The 22,837-nt window shown below is 49.6% G+C and overlaps 2 long non-coding RNA genes across 2 annotated transcripts; one reads left to right on the top strand and one right to left on the bottom strand.

Annotated features, from left to right (window-relative positions):
• The first annotated feature begins 9,448 nt into the window (after positions 1–9,448).
• LOC125942097 (uncharacterized) lies at positions 9,449–11,823 on the top strand. Its single transcript, XR_007464788.1, has 3 exons — positions 9,449–9,985; positions 10,677–10,803; positions 11,437–11,823. It is a non-coding gene; the product is annotated as an uncharacterized LOC125942097 (long non-coding RNA).
• Positions 11,824–11,853: 30 nt separating this feature from the next.
• Positions 11,854–13,591, bottom strand: LOC119451797 (uncharacterized). The gene is made up of 3 exons (XR_005191817.2): positions 13,320–13,591; positions 12,587–12,683; positions 11,854–12,203 (listed from the first exon to the last, which is right to left on the bottom strand). It is a non-coding gene; the product is annotated as an uncharacterized LOC119451797 (long non-coding RNA).
• Between the last annotated feature and the right edge of the window lie 9,246 nt (positions 13,592–22,837).

Genomic DNA, 22,837 nt, shown 5'->3' with positions numbered 1-22,837 from the left:
TGACGTAGTCGGTTGCTTGGCGACTATGGATCCCGCCCAGATCCCGCCGGGCCGGTGGCCCCGCTGGCTCGTCCGCCACCGCTGTTGCTCACGCGTTCGTATGATCCGTAGCGGCGCGGCAACACGTTCGGAACAGCCGATTTTTTTCGTATTGTGAGCAATGTATTTCGGCCGGGGAATGTTACGAATTCGTATCACACCGAAATTCGCACCAGCCGGGTTCGTATCACCGGGGTTTCACTGTATATCATGGTGCTGTGACCTGACTCAGCAATAGAGTGAGTCAACAATTAAACAGCAGAATGCTACAGCAACTGTGGTGATTCTAGCCGAGGACAAAGTCTTGTTGCACAACTTTGTGGGCATAAGTCAAAAAGCGTCTGCGGTTGCAATCGTTATCTCTTTTTACGCGACAGACTACATTAACACGTCCCTGTGTCTGTTCGCCTAATTTCCAATACTCCTCGGCATGCGTCGTGGTAAAAAGATATGAAGACCTTTGGTACTTCTGAAATTGAGCGAAGCTATATGGGAATGCTTCAAATGATGAGACACGTGCGCTGCATATTGAGGATATAATGTTAATGTTTCGACGCACCGGTTTGTACTAAGCAAACATACGTGTGCAATAATTCGGACAGCTTTCATTTGCACCCGCGATCAGGTGCGCAAAAATACTGCTTTGATTTAATGCAAGTGTACTCCGTCAAATAGATTTAACTGTATTCCTTTGTACGAAAACTACGTCGGCAGCTGCTCCATGGTGATTTTTCTACTTTTGTGTCTTTTAATTGCGCACAATGGATACTTATTTCTTTTTCTGGTGCGTTTCAAGCAGTATACAAGAGTCACACAAACGCACCTTTTCCTTGACATATAGGTAAAATATTTCTTAGTAATATCACCACAAATCTTCGCCTAGATAAAGAGATTAGGTTTCAAAACACGTTATCTGGGTTTATTGTCTGAAATACCTTATACCTAATGTGCAAAAGAAGTATGTAAGCACGTTCGCATGTTCTCGAAACCAGCCAGCAATTTTTGTACGAAAAAGTTGGGGCAGATAGAAAGAAACAAAACAAGAGCCGTAACTAAATGATCTGCATTTCATAATATGCCATCTGGCGGAAAACTGTCAGACTAAGTAGCGACAAAGTGATGAAAAAGAAAGCAATTGGGCGCAGCCAGCTTCCAACCTGCTAACTCGCGCTCGTGGAATCAATGATTTTGATCTGGCATCGTGAAGAGTACTCGGCTATGGCTACGATACGCTGCTGCTACCAAAACCCAGGTTTATATATCTACCACAATAAATTCCGCAACCTTGTTCCGAAAACTGCGATTTTAGAACGACTTTTTCGCCATTTCAAGATGCCGCTGCAACCAGCTGAAAGCCGAGTCGCCGGAGTTGATAATTCCCCGAGAATATACCATCGATGCAATAGTTTTATCGCAAATCGCTTTTTACGGGCCAAAAAATGCCTCTGAAATTTGACTGTTTCCATAGGCTCCCATACTTCCAACTTCACTCGCAATTTGGAACGGGTTTTCGGCCGAAAGTAATGGTACCGCTTGCATGAGATGTCGGGCTAGGCGTGTAGAGCCTGTTTCCACGGGATTTTTATTGCGATAGCAATTATATGGACACTCAAAAGCAGATTTCTGCCGTCGGCGTCGCCGTCGCCGTCGCCGTGAGGTTCCGTATGACGTCAATGGAGATGAAATCGTCGCCGCGCGCCGAACGCTGTATGTGCGAGTGAAAGGGCGCGAGGGACGCGCGCTTTCACGGGGAGTGAACGCACGGCGGAGAACAAACGCGCGTTCTGCTCTGTGCTCCCTTAAGGGCTGCAGAAGTAGGCGTCTCTTTCATCCTCTACAATCACCATATATGTAGAGCAAACGTGCCTTCTTCCGACGCACGAAACGCCGTGGCGGGGAGGGGGAGGGAAGGGAGGCGACGTTTAGCTGCGGCACCAAGTGCCTATTTATATCAGAGGCTCCGGCAACAGTCACCAACGCCACAAGCATTTTGAGCGAACGCGGGCAAAACGCCGACGGCGTCGACAACAGTTCTGTGTGTTGCCGGTGCTGCTGCATGTCCAAGTTTATACAGCTGATAAAGCTGCCATCATTACTCCGTATAGCTGTCTTCAAATTTGCTATCGTAATTGATGCTTCACCTTTCAGGTGAAACTGCGACAACTTTTTTTGAAAGGTGGCTTCTTTGATTAGGTATTCGTGAAAAATGACGCTCTCCCGTAGAAAACGCACATCTTTGCCGTGGCGGCCGCTGGAGGGGCTGTTCGGCGATGTCGTTTTTTTTTTTTTTTTTTTTTTTCACGCAGAAAGCGGCCCTGCTTGGGTTTGTCCGTACCTCATAAACATCAGTGCGCGATCAAATATTAAGGCGATGTTTCACAGGATGAGGACCACAGAATGTATCAGCGACCACATTTAGCCCAATTTCCATCCAGAGATCTCTTGAGCAAAGAAGAATGCCAGAATACCGTTATTACTTCCCACATCAGGATATTTCACGCTGCGAAGAAGCGGACACGAATAAAATAACGTAATTCTACCACAGACAAAAAGGTATATCCTTACCATGATCTAATTTAGGAAAACTGAGCAGTTGCTGTATTTTCCTTCTTAAATTAGGCCAAAATAAGTGCATTTAGAAGATCTGGGCGCTGCTCCTTCCCCTTGGCTGTGAAAACGCTCCGCAAAAGGCGAAAAAGCCACTGCGCACGCTGACATCTCGTGCGGTGTGCTTTCTAGCGGCCTCCGCTGGCGCCATACGCCTCGGCTAACAGCGCCCTATCGGTTACCTTTTTTTGCTGGGGAGCGTGGCGCGCGCCAATCTCAGAGGCCATAGCTTGTCAGGATTACTTTCTCTGATTTTCGTCGTGAGGCGCCACTCAGCTGGTGCGAACGCTAGCCGACGGGGGAGGGTTGGAAGGGACGACAGGAGAGGGTCCCGAACCGTTGGATCAGCCGCATCCGCCTGGCAATAAACGAGGCGCTTCCAACGTATATAAGGGTGATAATAAGTTTAAATCAAGCGTGGCTTATCTGTTCTCAGTTTTTAAAAATAAAGATATGTGCTTCTTTATGTTTGCAGTGTCATAGTTTTTAAAAATACATAAATATTTTAAGTTTCTACGGCTAAGGTGAATAACATTTTCAGAGGCACCTTGTGCAACCAGTGGAGCAGAATAGAAGGAGTACTATGATGAAAGAGAGCTGTGACGGCTTGTGCCCCTGAACCATATCGAGGTTTTCATGTCCTTCCATAGAATCTTGGATACTATGGATGGAACTGAAGACCTCGATATGGTCAGTGAACCTACTTCACTCCGCCGGGATGCAGCGGCAAAACGTCGCCCCTTTTGGTTCCCGCCCGCGAGGTAGCGCTTCCGACGCCATTTGCTCGGTCGCATCATGGTTACGGTGCCTGCGCGCTACGTTAAATGCAATTTACGCAGGTAATTAATTCTGTGTAAAGGAAGTTATTTCCGAGATTGCTAGCAAACGTTTTTTCGATTGTGCAACTAGGGTATCGTTTCAGCCACTAGAGCGATTCCACAAGGCAGAGATGTGACTGAGATGACTCAATCTAGCTAGTGCTATGCGGGACTCCATTCAGCTGTGAAGATTAATCGGGTTCAGTTCTTTTTAATTCAGTTCTATATAAAATTACGTGTTTACGGTGGGTCATGGAACATAAGTATCTGATGCCGCCGAAAATATTGAAACCTAGAACCACTCGTTTGTTCGAGAACACTCAATGCGAGGATACGCGTTTGTTAAAGCAAGATACCGAAGTACTTCATTGAAAGTGCGCCGTTTTTAACGCTATAAAAAGCGAAAGACGACGAGAACACAAGTCAAATTGAAAACAATTTATTAAGGCGAAAACCGTAGATGGCTCATGGGCCGAAAAAATCCGACGTTGGGTGTTACGGCACCCGTAGATTCATGGTGCCACCAACAAAGGTCGTGGTTTGGAGTGCCTTAGTTAACTCTACCTTAATTAACATAGAGTTAATTAAGGCACTCGAACCCACGACCTTCGGTGTTACTAAGGCAAATTAAGACACATTTAATTGTGTATAGTTAATCATGGCACGCGGACCCACGACCGTTGGTGGGAATCGAATCCTCAACCATTGGTGTTAATTAAGGTGAAGTTAATTAAGGCGCATTTAATCAAGATATAGTTAATTAAGACACTCGAACCCACGACCTTTGGTTTAATTAGGGAGAAGTTCATTAGGGCCCACTTAATTTAGGTACTCGAACCTACGACCTTTGGTGGGAAAGAACAAGTAATAGGAAGGAATTTCACGTTAAAGGTGGTCAAAATTAACACGGAGTCCCCCACTACGGCGTGTCTCATAATCATATCGTGGTTTTGGAACATATAAAACACTTTCTAGCGAAGAGAGACGCTAGTGGGTCCAGCTCTAGTCTGCCCAGACGCTAGTGGGTCCAGCGCTTTGGCTCGCAACGGCGCTCGTGCTTGAAAGCTGTGGCTCGTTTGACTGTCGACGCTGCGCTGCTCCGATCACTAATAAACCCCTTACAATTGGTGGAGGTGCTGCGCCCTCAAAACCTGCAACCTGGAACTTCGATCCCGCACCGTACCTTCGACTATGCCTGAAGAAGCCTCCCAACAAGTGCCTCCCCCTGCACCGGCAGCTTGCTCTGGTGTGCCTCGCCACAGGGACCCTGCTATCTTCACAGGCGCAGATGACACCGACGGTGAGGAGTGGCTAACGACCTACGAGCGGGTAAGCGCCAACAATAAATGGGACGAGACAGCTAAGCTCAGCAACATGCTCTTCTACCTAGCCGGTGTGGCCAGCTTATGGTGCAACAAGCATGAAACCGATTTTCGGACGTGGTCAGCCTTCAAGACATCTTTTGTGGATGTTTTTGGTCGCCCTGCTGTTCGTATGCTGCGCGCCGAACAGCGTTTGCGGGAACGAGCTCAGCAAGTCGGTGAATCATTCACAAGCTATATCGAAGACATCCAGGACTTATGCAAGAAAGTGAACGCGACCATGTCGGAGTCTGATAAGATCAGGAACGTTATGAAAGGCATAGAAGACGATGCCTTCAACATGCTGCTTGCCAAAAATCCTCGGACTGTGGCAGAGATCATTACACTGTGCCAAAGTTACGAGGAGCTACACAGGCAGCGGTGGTTGACCCGTCGCCCTCCATCCCGCGACGAACACCTCGCTGGCTTGTCGGCCATTTCTGAGCAGTCAGCGTTGATGACAGAAATGAAGGCGTTCGTGCGCGAGGAAATTGCGCGCCAGCTCTCCTTGATGTCCTTTGCACAACCGCCACCCGTACAAGAGCCGACGTCAAGTTTTGCGCCCCCGCTCCGCCGCACCATTGCGCACGAACTCAATGAGATAATACCTGAGCGCCACCAACATGTTCCTGTGGCCGCACCTCTCCGCCACGCTGAAGTCGTCGCCAGGCCCCAACAGATCTCTCCGGCTGCACCACTCAGCTACGCTGAAGTCGTCGCCAGGCCCCAACAGATCTCTCCGGCTGCACCTACGTCCTTCAACGTCCTACGTCCATCAAAGAACTGCGAAGTTTCGTAGGTTTATGTTCTTACTTCCGACGCTTCATTCAAAATTTCGCCGCCATCATATCACCTCTGACGAAGCTCCTTGGATGCAACGGACCCCTTCATTCGTGGTCGTCAGAGTGCGAGGAAGCGTTCGCAAATCTCCGTCGTTTGCTGACGACTCCCCCAATTTTGCGCCACTACGATCCGGCGGCCCCTACAGAGGTACACACAGATGCCAGCGGTGTTGGCCTCGGCGCTGTCCTTGCGCAGCGCAAACCTGGCTTTCCTGAATACGTCGCGGCCTATGCCAGTCGCACCCTTACGAAAGCCGAGACCAATTACACTGTCACGGAAAAAGAATGTCTGGCGATCATCTGGGCTCTTACTAAGTTCCGTCCTTATTTGTATGGCCGCCCGTTTGATGTCGTCACCGACCACCATGCACTATGTTGGCTGTCATCTTTGAAGGATCCTTCAGGTCGTCTTGCCCGCTGGGCACTTCGCCTGCAGGGCTACGATATCCGCGTGCTGTACCGCAACGGACGCCAACATTCTGATGCCGACGCCCTATCACGCTATCCATTGCCTGATGAGAATACCTGCTGCTCACTCTCCCAGCTAGCTGTTTCTACAATCGACCTTGAGGCTATCGCTTCCGAGCAGCGCCAGAACCCCTGGATTGCCTCGATTAGAGACTTGCTTGCTGACCCATCACCACAGTCAACCACTCGTACGTTGCGTCGTCAGGCTCGCCATTTCGCGGTTCGCGACAACCTGCTTCACCGACGCAGTTATGCCGCAGACGGCCGGCTGTGGTTGTTAGTAGTTCCTCGCAGTCTGCGCTCCGAAATCTGTGCATCCTTTCACACCGATCCACAGTGCGCACACTCGGGAGTTTTCAAAACCTACCAGCGCCTTCGATAGCGCTACTACTGGCGGGGCATGTACAAGTACGTTCAACAGTTCGTTCGCTCCTGCCCCGACTGCCAGCGCCGGAAATCTCCACCCCAGCTCTCGCCGGCTGGTCTGCAGCCTCTACCCTGCCCTACCCGGCCGTTCGGGCGCGTTGGAATTGATTTGTATGGGCCACTTCCCTTGACGTCGGCTGGTAACCGCTGAGCTATTGTGACAGTAGATCACCTAACACGATACGCCGAAACCGCCGCTCTCCCAGCAGCTACAGCGCGCGATGTTGCCTCATTCCTGCTTCGCCGATTCATCCTGCGGCATGGTCCACCCCAGGAATTGCTCAGTGATCGCGGACGTGTCTTCCTGTCGGAAGTGGTTGAAGCCATTCTTAAAGAGTGCCACGTTATTCATCGCACAACTACGGCGTACCACCCGCAAACCAATGGCCTCACAGGACGCTTCAACCGCACGCTCGGCCACATGCTTTCAATGTACGTCGCCTCCGACCACACGAACTGGGACGCCATTCTGCCCTTCGTCACCTACGCGTACAACACCGCTACTCAGAGCACCACTAGGTTTTCGCCCTTTTTCTTACTATACGGTCGGCACCCGTCGCATACCATCGACACAATTTTACCTTACCGGCCGGATGCTTCCGAGGGCTCACCTATTTCTGCCGCAGTACGGCATGCTGAAGAATGCCGTGACCTCGCACGTGCCTTTACTTCCAACGACCAAGAGCGCCAGAAGAGTACTCGCGGCGACTCCACTTCCGCGGTCACCTTGCTTCCTGGCGCGCTTGTATGGCTCTCTGTCCCGTTCACCGCCCCTGGCCTCTCATCGAAACTACTCCAGAAATATGAAGGCCCTTACTGCGTCGTCGAACGCGCATCTCCCGTGAATTTTGTTATCGAACCAGTTCAATCGTCTTCGGACCAGCGCCGTCGTGGACGACACATTGTCCACGTCGACCGGCTCAAGCCATACTACGATCCTGTCATCCTGACGAGCTGTTAGGTCGCCGGACGGCTCCCTTATCACTCCCGGAGTAATTGTAGCGAAGAGAGACGCTAGTGGGTCCAGCTCTAGTCTGCCCAGACGCTAGTGGGTCCAGCGCTTTGGCTCGCAACGGCGCTCGTGCTTGAAAGCTGTGGCTCGTTTGACTGTCGACGCTGCGCTGCTCCGATCACTAATTAACCCCTTACAACTTGAATTTAATTTGATTTTTTAAACTCATGACGCATTCGAATGAGAATGTCAAGTAATATACCCACCGTGGTTGCTGAGTGGGCGTTGGGCTGCTGAGCACGAGGTCGTGGGATCGAATCCCGGCCACGGCAGCCGGATTTCGATGGGGGCGAAATGCGAAATTACCCGTGTACTTACATTTAGGTGCACGTTAAAGAACCCCAAGTGGTCCAATTTTTCGGAGTCCCCCACTACGGCGTGCCTCATAATCAGATCGTGGTTTTGGCACGTAAATTTAATTTAATTTTTAAAAATTTTGTCAAGTAATATGAATTTCTCGTGAGCGCGCACGCTTTCGCATTCATTCTCTTTAGCGTATGCTAAAGTGACTCAACTTTTTGAACAATGCAACAAACATCAACAGGGAATCACATTTCAAAAACCAAAGTTACAAAAGACGCGCTTTTTGTTTGCTACAGCCATCTTTTCCTTGCTTTCTTATCGATGGTTAAAATCTCGGGAGAAAAAGTGCATTCTTGTCACAAGTTGCAGCGGGAGCACACGCCGCACGAGCTGCGTCGATATATCTCGCTGGGACTCACAGGGATTGCGATCACTACGCAGCAAAGTTGAACGCAATGTTACTAGATTTGTTGAAGGCAAAAAAAAATGTCGCAGCTTCGCCCGAAAAGCGAAGCATCAATTGCGATAGCAAATTAGTAGCAGTAGGGATAGTAGTTTTATCGGCTGCATAAACTTGGACACATTCGCTTACTAACTGAATTAACACGTGTGGTTTCAGCGCGCAGAATCAAACATGAGTAGATCACACTGAATGACCGCAGACAACGACTGTCAAAACGCTGGCAGCAAGCGCAGCCGCCGTAGCGGGCGAAGGTTCGTGCGGTCTATCGCTTCAACGGAAACTGAGCGGCGAATGCACGGCGCATAAAAAGGTCAGAGCCGTGTGGAGATCGCTTTTAACAGACGGTGCGGGCGACCGCCACAGCGGGGCAAAGTACAAACGCAGTTGTTGGCAGAGTAGAAGATGCGGCCCCCCCTCCCTCCCGCGCTGCCTTCCCGCTTTCTTGCTATCGCGTGGGAGATTGAGTGGCCAGTTCCCCTTGCGGCCTGTTGCAAGATAAGCATTTGCTGCCGCAGCACAGCACCGCGTCGCCCCGCCTCCCTCCCTCCCATACCCCCACGGCCTTTCGCGCGACGGTCGCGTTTGCTTTCCACCGTGCGTTCGCTCTCCGTGATAGCGCGCGTCCCCCGCGCACTTTCACTCAGGCATACGGCGCGCGGCGACGATTTTAATCGCCCTTAGACTTTATACGGAACCTCACGGCGACGGCGATGGCGACGCCGACGGCAGAAATCTGGTTGAAGTGTCCATATAATTGCTATCGCAATAAAAAAAAACACCCGACACAAGACCACGCCTGCGTTGACTACGCCAGCGTGGCAGCCAAGAAGCAGTAGGCACCGCCGACACCGGCCGAGTCCGACACCTCCGTTACCTCCGTCAAACCGGTCAAACCATAGAGTAACATACAAGGATAAGACAGGACACTTCCATAGGCCCCTGCGGCCGATTTTGGTTCGCAGCGCACCTAGCGGGTGGATGGAATCTACGCAGACTCAGAGATTGAGACCGCAGGAAAACTAATCTCGAAGGCTATCTTCTGGTGATTGGGAAAATTACACGGCCTCCAAGATTGTTTCCGCGCGAGTGCTCGTCCCGGAGGCTATAGGTGGTATTCACGTGACGTCACGGCAGAGCAGTCTGGCGGGCGCTGTAGCGGAAAAGGCACAAGCTGCGTTGGCCACTATGAAACCGCCATATTTTTGGGGAGCCGGTGTCAACAAAGCTTATCTCCGCTGTTGAAGCGCTGCCGATGTGTGTGTTTTTTTACTTTAGGAGGGGTCACTAAAGTGCCTATCTTTTGCAACTTTGCAAGCATGAATGCCAGCCCCTCGTTAGTGCACTTAAGCACGTACGCGCAGAATTTAGAGGCCGGTGCGAAGGTGCGCTACGTCGAGAAAGTGGAGCTTTGAGGTGGCGTCGATCCACTTATGCTTACTGGCAAAGAGGCGTCATTTGATCTCGCGCTCGTATCCAAGGTAGAACTTTCTGATATTAAGGACTACCTTGTGCACGCTACAAGCTTCATAACTCACGAACAGCTGAAAGCAAGAAAATATCTGGAATCACACAACTATTTGACCAGCGGCTTTGTTCAAGAACCCCAGCTGAGAAGACACGGCGAGCACATCATTGTGCGCACGAAGGTAAGACAATCTAAAACGCTACATCAGCTAGTCGCTCTTTGTATTACCGGGTCGAATTGTAACGCTAACGGGTAATACTTGCCAATGTGTGTGACAGGAGTGCGATTCGTGTTCGGAATGTTTCGCTGCGCAGCGAAACATCGTAGCACTTTCTTAAGTTACCGCCAGCGAGTGGTACTTCTTTATCGTTTATGTACCGTTGCTCCTCGATAGTACATGATTGCAGGAGTAGGCTTTCGCACTGCGCAGCGTCCAGCAACGCAGTGCCTTTCGGAGTTAAGGGAGCGAAAACGATACCAAAGAAAATCGTTTGTACGCAACATGTCAGCTACCACCATGCTGCACCTTTAGAAACACTTGCTGTTTAGCGGCTACTTCCAGCTGTTCACCTTGCGCCAGCCCTCTCCCCCCCCCCCTTTTTTTTGCATATCCCCGTCACCTGCCGAAGCGTTTACTAAGTTCTACAAATTATCGCTACCGGCGAGGCCGCGAGCTTTGCATACGTATGCGCAGTTGCGATTTGATTGTGCAAGCATAAAACCACTCGCTGGTGTTTTGCTTATTTACACTCATGGATACACCTACATTAGTTTCACTCACTGATGATGTAGTAACTCGCCTTGCTTTTTGTGCCTGTGTTCTCAGCATGCATAGAATCAGCAGTTAAATAGATCACTTCCTCCGTTTGCAGGTAAACCACTCCCAGGCAATTTCCACTCAGCCACTGGAGCCATGGCTTCTTGTCAAGCAGGATGGAATGGTCGAAGCTGCACACTGCACGTGTATGGCCGGTCTCGGCGAAGCCTGCTCGCACATTGGTGCACTGCTCTTTATTTAGAAGCAGCTTCAAATTTTCGTGATGGTCAGGCTTGTACTGATAAGGAAAATGCATGGCTGCCTCCGTACTCAAGTACTGTGCCTTGTGCGCCACTTGCACACATTGACTTTGCGTCAGCTACCACCAAGAAAAGGCGGCTGGATGGACATCGATCATCATCCTCAAAGAAACCAGCCACCACTATTGAGAGGTCTTCACAGAACGAATGGAAGGCCTTTCTCGACAGAATTAAGAAGGCTGGCAAATATTCTGCAGTGTGTGCACTGAAAAAGGACTATTGCGAGGAGTTCACCCCTGTGCAAGTGAAGCACTCCACTGCTCTTCTGGGACACTTGGCAAGAGACAAGCCATTGTCAAGGGATGCGATGCTGGAGGAGTGCGCAATGTTTGCCCAGGTGTATGTTGTAGAGCCAAATGTATTTATATGTCCATTGAATGATAGCTTTATTGATATAAAGTAACTACATGTTGCATGACAGACAAGGCACTGTTAAATGCTTGAAACTACCAGTGTTTACATTGCCCAACCTGAATGGTTGCTGCTAGCTAAGTGCAGTTTTGTAATCATTTGTACATTGAATTAGTGTGAAAAGTCATTCTATTGATAATACAGGTCTGTAAAGATGTGGAAGCGGCAACGAGAGGTCAGTCGGCCTCAGCAACGTGGTTCGCCTTCAGAGCAGGCCGGGTCGCGGCATCGACAGCCCACGCAGCTTGCCGAACGACCTTGACTCAGCCATCTGTGAGCCTGGTGAAGAAGATCTGCTACCCTGAGGAGAGCAAGTTTTCTTCTGCTGCAACTAATTGGAGTCTGCGCAAGGAGGACACTGCCAGGAACCAATATGTTACTGAAGCATCCAGCCAGCACAAAGAGTTTGTTTCCAACAAGTCTGGATTGCATATTAGTTCACATGAGCCCCACATGGCAGCAAGCCCAGATGGCCTGATTTATTGTGCCTGCTGCCAAGATGGTGTTTTAGAAATTAAGTGCCCATATTCAGCTGCTTGTGTAAATGACGTGACCCAGAAAAGTGGCTGCTTAGAAGTTGCTGCTAGTGATAATACACTGAATCAGAAACGACAACATGCTTACTACACGCAAAAAATACAAATGCAGCGTTTTGTTTGCCAGCGCAGCTATTGCGACTTTTTTGTGTGGACACCAGCAGATAGTCATCTTGAAAGAATCTTCCTGGATGCCGGCTTGCAAGTGGTGTGCCTGCATAAAAACAAAAATGTTAAGATGCTGAATGTCATTAAAGAAAATATTCACCTTGTATGAATAAGCCATTTTACTTGTGACAGTACTGTTCACAGCGCTCTGCTGCGCATTCAGCATTGTAGTCAAGGGTCGCAGCCCTCTTGCAACGTCGCTGGTGCCTGAAATAAAATGTACCTATCTGTAAAAATGTCTACTTTGTACTCATTAGCACTACTTGCATTGATGATTCCACCTCTGCAACTGCTTGCTATTTGTCACAGTGCTGGCACCAGTTCTCACAATTTTGTATTCTTTTGGAAATTGAAACCAGCCTGCTCTCTGCAGACACAACTATTCTCAAAACAATGCAAACAACTTGGAAGTATCTGATTGGAATGCATTACTTGATGACTATGTAACTTATACTACACAACTGCAGTCGGGAGTGCAATATAAAAGATAGCTGCTGTATCAACACCGTGTCCACCAGCACCTCTTAGGTCTCTGCTATTTTCAAAGTCTGGGTTTGTTTTGCGCTACCAGAAAGCACATACATACATACCTTTCTTCAGACCGAGTTGTTGACTTTGTGTCATACCCTAGGTGCAAGCTTGGCGCTCAGTCCGGATTCGTCAGATCCATTAAGTAGGATGGCCTGCCTGCAAGTATGAACAAGACTGCGTTTGCACAACAAAACAAATTCCTAGAAAACTGACGCATTTTTAACAAGAAGACCCACTGGTTGCAGTGGCAAGAAGTCTAACCATTACTTGAAGGCACAACTGCACGACAACCAGCTTTGACACAAATCACGCACTGTGCTAAGGGCTCTCGGGCAAAATAACCTCAAACAGCAGAATCAGCACTACGACAGGCTTCGCTCGTCTCCGGAACAATTACGCCAGGATCATAAACACGAACAGGCATAATGTCCTAGCATTAATTAATTTCTGGGGTTTTACATGCCAAGACCACTTTGAGGCACGTCGCACTGGGGGACTCCGGATTGATTCTCACCACCTGGGGTTCTTTAAGGTGCACCATACACGGGCGTTTTTGCGGTTCACCCCATCCTATCAAAATGCGGCCGCCGTGGCCGGGATTTCATACCGCGAACTCGCGCTTAGCTGCGCAACGCTCTAGCCGCTAAGCCACCACGGCGGGTGTCTTGGCATTTAGTGCAACTCAGTTTGAGTGAAAAGAAATAAAAAGTGAACAGGAGAATGCGGCACAGTAGCCCAACCTTTGAAATTCGCGCGGCGTAATTTGTAGCAGAACGACAAATATGCACTCACCAGAAACGAAGTGCTCGCTGCAGACTTTGTAGTGGGTAGCGTCTGTGTTAATGTCACCCCGGTAGAGGCAACGAAACCATTCCGCTCGACGCTTCGTTGAGATCTCTAAGGTCTGGCTGCACTGCCAACGAACAACATTCGGCACAGAAAAAAGCTAAGCTTCTTCGTGTTCTCACCAGAGTCAGATTTCCACCGCGACTCGTTATTGCATCCGAACACAGCGCAATTAACCATGATTAAAATGATTGCCGAGGCCCTTGAGATTGCAATGCCTGCTGCTGCACTTCAAAGCACCACGAAACGAAAGCATTCCCCCAACGATATGGCGGCCGGAAGCGGAACGCTCACCGCGCCGGCCTGAGCTTTTCCGGTCATGCTGCACGGGATCACAGTGTTGCTTACGCGTGAATACCACCTATATTTCGATTTTTTGCATGCATCGAGTAGCTTCGTGTAAGCTGTACCGCCAGAGCAGCAAGCACACGATGCCACTGTGTGTTTATGCAGACATTTTAAATAAACATGACAAGTGTTGGAAGAGACGAAACATTTTATTTTCAAGTCATATTCTCAGCAAGCACATACACACTTTTTTTTCGCAACGTTAAATGAACGCTAGCACAGAAAGATGGTTGCACTGCAAAGTGCAATACATGCGAATACAGGTGCCATATGTTGAGAATAAATTTCACAAAAGGAATAAACAAGCGATATTATGAAAAACCCCACAGAACAGTAAAACTGCAGAAGACAGCATTTAGATTAAACTGGAAAACAACGCTCGTCATTTGAAGCCTAACCTTTCTTATTAAATGGTAGTTTCGGGCTGCATAGCAAACAAGGAATGAAGGCTGCTCACTGCAGTTGTCAGCCAACCACGCTCTCTCCCTGTCCTGTCGTTGTTACTGCACCTCGCAACACAGCAGTGATTCCCGTAGTACTTGACTATGGTCGGCATGACCTGAAAAAAAAAAAGTATTGGTTATGTCTTCGCTCCCGCCTTCACACAAATTTTCATCTGCGCACTTCACATCGCCCTTTCACGAAAAGCGTCACGTGCAATTGTCGCAGCTAAAAAAAAGGAAACCTTCGGTGTCATACATGCGCTACTGAGGCAGGAGTGTTTATTCAGAATACGTCGTAGCCACAGCTTACAAAATTTCTTCTCAATTCGCAAGTTCTCTCTAATTGCGCTCGTAACAAAGGGTTCAAGCAATCTGCGCACGCCACGAATAACGATCCTAAGCATAACTGCATTCTTTCACACAATTGCACACACGTGTATTGAATTCAGACTACGTATACCGGCGTGTCCAGGCTCACTTTCTCACGCCAAGAAACGATTTTCTCGCAAACGTGCAGCGCAGCATTCCAAATTGTTGTTTCTTACATACTCTACACGTCTACAGCCACGTAGACAAGTAGGCGTATAGTGCACTATAGAAAAGTTACTACAGTAGATAACTAGTACGCGCGTTCCCTTGGAGAGAGGGAGTGTTGTATTACCCTCTAGCGGGCGGCATGAAGCTGCGTAGCTCGGCCGCTTTTAGGCTGGAGTGGCCACTCTTGTAATCCGCATGTTACTCTATGGTCAAACGACGACGAGCGCGCCCCCGCTCGGCGGTACAGGGAAGGGTGACATCCGCGGCGCCGTAGTTTGCAAACTGAAAGACGTAATCTAGTAACGTTGGTATATAATATACCTGGTAGGGAAGCTTCCATAGGAGCCATATACGTTCAAAAAAGGCGGTTCATCGGCGGCTCATGGGGCTTCGCGCCAATTGGTGAGGAGGGAACACTTCCGGCGGAAGTGTTCCCTCCTCACCGTTATCAACCAGCGACATCATTTCGTTTTCTAAGGCGCGAAATTTGTTTTGCTGGCCTGCTATTAGAGCTGTATATTCAAATGCACCGCCATTCGACTTGATGGGCGTTTCGAGCTTTCAGAGCAGGAAGCGGCATAGAACATACTTTCTTTGGAGGCCAAAGAACGCCGTAGTGTAGAGGGCTGGTCCCATCGTCTGACGCCAAGCCCGTCGGCCAGCGCAGCCGCACAAAATCAGCTAAAGTGTACAATTACATAGCGGTTGTAACGGACTACTTTTGACTGAACAGGTTAAAGAAATGGAGGACGGTTAAGCTCCTCCTTTAAGAGTTAAAAATAGAGCTTTTAAACAGAAATGCATTGCTGGGAAGACGTTTTTCCAGGGGCAATATAAGTGGTCCTATATTAAAATGTGAAGGCTCAGCACCTTTTTATTATTTTATTAATTGATTGCCATTGCCCCGACCCGCGCGCGTGTCCAAAACGCTTTAAGCAGGCGAAGTCCCAATTTGACCTGCCGAGGATGCGAGCGCCATCTGGATAGCATTTTCGCAAGTAAACTACCCAAGCGAACCGATGTTGGTAATGTAGAAATGCTGGAAAAGGGGTTTCTGTTTGAGTTTCCTCGTAACAGAATTATGTTTTCTCTTACATTCAAATTACATCCTAGCGCATTGTAACAGGTGAACTCCTATCGTGGGCGCTGAAAAACCTGTATTTATTGATAATGAAAAAGTAAAAACGAGTTCTTTTCTTTTCTTGCCACGCGTATATAAAAATTGATTAGGAATTGATTTTCGTTCAACGTCTCAAACTGTGTTTCGTTTTATTTAAAAAAAATGTTTTTTTCTTTCCCAATGAATGAATGAAAGTCTTTTATTTAGAAATGGGGAGGCACAGGTCCTCTGTGGGGTAAAAGGGGCATTAATGTCGTCACTGTTCAAATAATTTACTGTCTCAAGAAATAGGCATGCTCATGTAGGAGTATGCACCCGCACTGAGGCGGTGCGTGACCAGTGCTGTGGTGTGTCGGTCCTCCTAAACCCCCCTGATCAGGCCGCTCCGGCTAGCATATGTTGCAAATAATAACTGCGTATTAGGATCCGTGAGCACTGCTTCACGGTAGCTAGTAAACCGTAAAGGCTGTATGGCCATTCTGCCTGTGTCGAACGCGGAGCATTGCCACAGTAAATGGTAAAGGTATGCACGGCATCGCAGCCCGCAGTGCGTACACGTCACAGTCGTAATGTCGGGATGTCGCCAGTTTGCCACAGGGTATGGTGTGTAGGCCGAGTTTGCAAATACCTTATTTACAAAAAAACCCTGAGCGCGTGAAAGTAAAGACTTGTTCGAGAAGAGGGCAGGCGGGTTAACCTGCTTGAGGCGTTGTTTGCTTGCAGTACGCAGGGACGTCCGTACGTAGTGCAGGGTGGTTACCGAGGGAGCCATTTGGCTTAGGAGGTCATACGGATTCACCCTGAGCGGTGGGGGCTGAGAAACATTGGTCGACCCACCTGCGGAAGCAGCAGCGGCGTGTGCCGAGTATAGCCCCCGGGCACACCCGTATGCCCCGGCGTCCAGAAGATTTCCATCGGACTATTTGCCTTCTCATGCCTACGAAGGATAGCTTGAATAGCAGAAGCTGTAGCATCTTCCGAGGCTGGGCGAAATATTCAGAGTAGGCTGTGTGCGAATCCGTATAAACGCGGACAGGTTTCCGGATGGTATATGGGAGGCTTGCAGTGGCTCCTCAGATAGCCAGGAGGTCAGCATGCGCTGGGGTACCGCACGGGAGATGGCAGCTATAGGCCCCTGAGTCAGCGGTCGTCTGCGAGCAAACCCATGCCATGTAGGCCCGGTCATTTGAGATTGCAGCATCAGTATAGATGTCGACTGTGTCCAAGCTCGCTTCCTTGAGTTGACATGTGGCAAGAAGTTGGCGAGCAGGAACGTTGTTCCGAGATATAGGACAGTGAGTGCGTCGAGAAGCAATCGGGCTTTCCCAAGGGGGTAAAGACATATTAAGAGGAGGTGCGTCGTCATGTTGCTGGCCATCCCAGGCCAGAAGGCGACGACCTTGCGGCGTATTTTCCATGCGGATATGGTGTCGGGTGTGGGCTTCGCGGATGACGTCTTGCAGTGGAGGCAAGCCTGCAGCGCGTTCAAGTGCAGGTATCTTAATGTGTTTGGGGAGCCCCGTGACAGTGCGCAGGGTGGCCCTGTGCGTTCCAGTTTCTGGACGTCCGTGGTAGAGAACGTGTATATGGGTGCACCGTACAAGATCTTGCCGATGGCCACAGCCTTGGCGAGGGTACAACATGCCTGTTGTCGCGATCCCCCGTATTTGTTAGAGAGTTGACGTATCGTGTGCAACACGGTTGGCCATGCCTGTCGGAGGCTACCTACCCACTTTTGTGGGCCGTTACAGCTGGCTATAGGCAGGCCAAGAACTTTGATCTGTCCGTTTTTGGACTGTATGGTGTGCGATCCAATGTGGAGCAAGATACTCATGTTGAAGTTGGTGCGATGCTTTCCATCTATACTGATAAGTTCTGTTTTGTGTGGAGCGAGCTGCAGTCCTATTTCCCTAAGCGTGGCCTCTAAACTGAGGAGAGCTGCCTGCAGCTCGGTCTGCATTATTTCCTTGTCAGTATAATCTGCTGCTTCTGTCCAAATAGTTATATCATCGGCGTAGATGACAAATCTAGCCGTTGTGTCTCGTTCAAGGTTTTCAGCCACTCTGCACATAGCCAGATTAAAGAGCGTCGGCCCTATGATGGACCCCTGCGGAACGCCTCTGTCCAGGTAATAAGTCTTTGGGCTCCATCCGGGTGACGCCGCAGTTTGGCGAATGGGCCGAGCTGCAAGGAGATTCCTTATCCATGTCTGGGCTCGCCGGCTGGGGTAGCGGCCAGCTAGCACTTCAAGGATGACATCATGGCGAACGTTGTCGAACGCTTTCTGCGTGTCAACGGCCAGCAAGTAGTCAGGCAACACTTTCCGTGACGTGTGATTAATAACGCGTCGTAGCAGCCAAAGGCAATCGTGGGTGCCCAGGTTAGGGCGAAAACCCACCTGAGCTGGGTGGTAACCAGGCCGGGTTATCTCGAGGTAATGGGATGTACGTGTGTGAATCATGCGTTCAATGAGTTTACAAAGCGTCGAAGTGAGAGAGATTGGCCGAAGGTTACTGTAGACGTTCTGTTTTGTGCCATGTTTTGGTATGGGATAAATGAGAGAGAGCTTAAGTCCCTCAGGTACGCTTCCTGAAGCCCACAGGTCGTTAATTACTTATAGTAGAGCGTCCTGAGCTTCTTCTCCAAGGTTGCGGAGTTCTTGCCATGTTATTCGGTGATGCCCTGAGGGCGGCCGCTTTTAAATGCTGCTAGCATTTCTCCCATGCTAAAAGGGCGGTCAAGATCTGGGTCAGGTTCCGGTATGACGCAGGCGTTCGGAGGCACAGGCGGAGTGAGTGATGCATGGGGAAAGAAAGTTGTGATAATTTCCTCCTCTACTGTTGCGGGATCTGCTTTCGTTAAGCGCTCGGTCAAGGGAGAGTTACCCCTTCCTTTCCCGCTAAGGCTACGAAAAATGCACCAAAGCTAGACCCTGAGTCCCGGGACGCGGCCGAGACGCTCGCAGGTGGATTGCCAGGCTTCGCTTTGAAGCTGGAGCTGATACTCATTGATAAGCTTAAATTGGCGCTTGATTTTCATAAGGTCAGTGTGTCGTTTGCCGCGTGAGCGATATCTTGATACTAAATAGTCTGCTCTTTTCCATAAGTTGGCCAAATGATTGTCCATCGATTGAGTGTTATCATCGCATGGTACTGTTTCTCGCGCGAGTGAACGGGCCTGCTGAAATATATCCAGGAGACCCTCAATCGTCGTGAACGATCCAGTAACATGAGGTTGCCACCTCATGTTACTGAGCTCACAAACCAACATGAGCTCACGTTGGTTTCGACGGGAATTCAGGCGCAGGCTCCTTTCCCAAGCGTATCACCCCTGAAGGAAGCCGAACGCCAGGCCGGGGTACGCTTGTACCCTTTTGAACCAGTGGGTGCCCGGCGGCGGTGGGAATCGAACCCACAGCCTCCCGCAGCCGAGGCGGGCGTTCTACAACATGGGGACGAAAGGTTCCCCAGTTAGTTATTTCGGTGGTCGTCCTAACACGGAGGCGTTTACGATTAATTGTCAGGAATATGGGGAGGTGGTCACTGCCCCATGACTGGCTGTGGGCAATCCAGTGCCGCACGAAGTTGGGGCTGGCGAGGGTAAGATCAGGGGTCGTGTCTTTCTGCGATTTACGCATCCGATTCTCGTGGGGGTGTCGGGGGTGTTACAGATTTCTACAGAGGAAAGTTCGATGGCTTCGTAGAGATATCTGTCTCGTTGATTAAGCCTTGAGACACTCCAGGCGGGGTGGTGGGCATTAAAATCATCTCTAATAAGCAGAGCAAGGTTTTGTGTTGTCTGTTTAGGCGTTTCCAGCCACGTGTAGGGTTCAACGGAAATGTTACCCGGGCGAAAGTACGGAGACGCGGCCACAAAGGGCTTTTGCCCCCCGGGGGGGGGGGGGGGGGGGGGGGGGGGGATTTAGCAGCTATTATTTCGCGATTCTTAGAACAGAGACCAGGAAAGTCGAGTTGGGTGGCTGGGCAGTCATTTCGGACAAGAAATGCTGCCTCACCCTTGGAAATCTGTCGTTTGTGTTTGATGGTATAGATGTCTGAAACGTGCGGTAACCAGGGAGCGAGCACGGGCCTCGCGTTTCCTGGAGAAGAAATAAGGGGCGATGCCTTCGAACATAATTGCGGATTGTGGAACACGATTTATTAAAACTGCGACGGTTCCACTGTATCGCATGAGCCGATGAGCTCATGAAGCTGTCAGTGGTTTGCGGTGCTTACTGTCATCAGTCATGACATTGTGCTGCAGTTCGTCGAACCTGTTTTGGAACCGAGTCTGCATGGCATCTATATATAGCGCTTGTGTGAGAGTGTTGACCATGTCTGATCGAATCGCTTGCTCCAATTTATTGGATTTTTGAGCCCGTTCTTGTCTTAGGAGACCAATTACGTGCGAGTAAGCGGAGTCCTTGTCAGTCACCGGTTTGATACGGCGTGTCGGAGAGCGGCTCTTTCGCTCATTCCGGGACCGATTGCGTCTAGGCGTTGGTGACCGATTCCCTTTCTTCGGGGTCATTACGAGATCACGGAGTCTCTGATTTTCTTTCCGTAATTCCTGGATTTCCTGGCGTAGGCTGGCGATAAGCTGACGCAAATCAGAGGAAGCAGCTACTTGCGCCCAGGAGACCTGTTTCGTCGGCAGTGGCTCTGAATGTGCGGGCGGAGTCACATATGCTGAGTTAGTGCTACTACTGGGAGATGCTTTGAAAATATCGCGTTGAGGGCATTGGGGGTTGAGTGCAATGTGTGTGGACGCCCCACAAGCTACGCAATGGGGAAACTGCTTACTATTCAGGTCGACTTCGTGCGCAGGTTTGCCGCAGTCCCGGCAGACCGGCGGGAGCGAGCAGTATTTGGAAACATGGCGCAAACGGTGACAATTGTAGCATGCTACCGGACGGGGCCGATATTCATGGACACGGATAACTTCGTATTCGAACACCAAGCGTTGTAGTATGCGTTCCGCATCAAATGTCAAAAGCAGCAGCTGTGTTTTTCCGAGCATGCGCACATCGGTGATCGTCGCCTGTTCACAGCGAAGATGTGCTTTGATATACTCGATTGTGAGGCCAGCTCTTTATCACCCCGCGAGAGCTGCCTGCTACATGTGCCTATAGAGACGATGTGTCGACGTCAAACACGCGAAGATTGCCGTTAACTGTTGCAAGCAAGCGCGATAGTGTGCAAAGTTTGCGGAAGTGACCCTCGTCGCGAATTCAGTGATCCGTATGCAGTTACTGGTTGTGTCAAGTCGAAGGATTGCCATTTCTGCAATAAAGGCTGATGGAGGGCTTTGTTCAATGGTGTCTGTGAGCGCCTGCTTCGGAATATCTGTGACATGTAGTACTTTGTTTAGCGGCCTGATCATGACGGTGTAGCGGGGCCGACTCACCCGTTCGGCGTGCAGTCTTTTCGGTGACACTTGGCGTTGGTAGTATAGACGGTGTTTCGCTGCCTCCCGTCGTCGCGAGGTCCAGCGGCTCCGATGGAAGAGCCCGCTGCCGCGTTTGGAACAGCAGGCCCGTTAGACAGCTGTGATGGCAGTGGACACTGGCTCGCGTCCATGGTGTCGTTTGCGTGAGATGAAGTTGAAAAGTCATTGCAGTTCGAAGGAAGATCCGTGCTTTCCTGGGTCGTCGTCATAGTGGGCGTCTTGATGAGAGCCGGAGTGAAACGCGCCGGGCGTATCAGATTCGCCAGGCTCGGTGAGGCTACGCTGGCGCGGCGCAGACGCCGGCAGCCGTGCCTGTTATGCTTGTCCGAGGCGCAACACTAAGCCTAGGCTTGCCAGTTCACAAAAAACACAAGAAAAAAGGACAAAACTTGTCCAACAAAGACCGACTTCGTGGTGTGAGCTCACCGTGTTGTCGAAACTCACTCACTCAGTTAAAAGTTGTAACAAATAAGCGGAAAAACCCATAGTCAAGCAATGTAAATACCTCGGCGTTTACATAAACATAACATGATCTTTGTAGCGCGAAGGCTCGAAGATGACAGATAACAGTGAGAGGCGAAAGGAAAGGAAGGACGAGCACTTTCTTCTCGCCTCTCAATGTTGTCTTTCGTTTTCGAGTTTTTGCGCTACAAAGATCATGTAAAGTAAACAGCAACTCACCCAAGGAGAAGTTATTCTCATGTATATAAACGAAGGAACGACTTTCTCAAGCACCTACCAAGTTATGCCGGAAATAAAGGGGAAGCAAAATGCAGCAATAATGAGACATAAAGCACTTTGGGGCCACAATAAGTATGAGGTGGTGCGTGTAATCTGGAATGGAGTAATTGTGCCAGCGCTAACGTTCGGAAATGCCATTATAAGCTTAAGATCGGACATATTCTCGGGGTTGGAAGTTAACCAAAGATCGGTGGGCCCGTTGGCTTTGGGAGCCCACGGTGAAGCCACGAATGAGGCAGTGCAGAGTGACATGGGTTGGGCATCTTTTGAAGTCAGAGAAGCGCAGAGCAAAATTAGTTTTGAAGAAAGTCTCAAGAACAGGGATGAAAATAAATGGGCGGCTAAAGTGCACACGTATCTGTACCTGAAAAACGTGGACACAGAAGGGGGGATGAGGTGAAGAAAGTTCGCAACTAAGTACAGGCCACTTGAAAGTGTAAATAGACAACCAGGAGTCATCAGAAAGAGAGTGAGGGTAACTGAGACAGCGAATTGGATCCAAAGAATGGAAACAAAGACCATGGAGATTTACAAGAATGAGAAGAAAGAAATTAGACGGGAAAATCTGTACGATAACACAAAGGGCAGTGCCTTGGTATTTGAGGCTCGAGGTGGTTGTCTTATAAAGACAAAAACATACCGGAGCAAATATTCGCAACAAGGTGAGGCATGTGTATGCTGCAGTGAAAGTGCGGAGAGCAATCGGCACATCCTTATGAAATGCGAAGGGATTCACGCAGTGAGACTCATAGGTAACGTACACCTTCCAGAAGCGCTTAGATTAAAAGTGAACGGAAGCATCAACCGGTCAGCAGTCGATATTAGCA

Source organism: Dermacentor silvarum, chromosome 1, assembly GCF_013339745.2.
Source record: "Dermacentor silvarum isolate Dsil-2018 chromosome 1, BIME_Dsil_1.4, whole genome shotgun sequence".
In the NCBI taxonomy this organism is placed as follows: domain Eukaryota; kingdom Metazoa; phylum Arthropoda; class Arachnida; order Ixodida; family Ixodidae; genus Dermacentor; species Dermacentor silvarum.
Note: the sequence above shows the minus strand (reverse complement) of the source record. Positions and strands in the feature narration are given on the sequence as shown.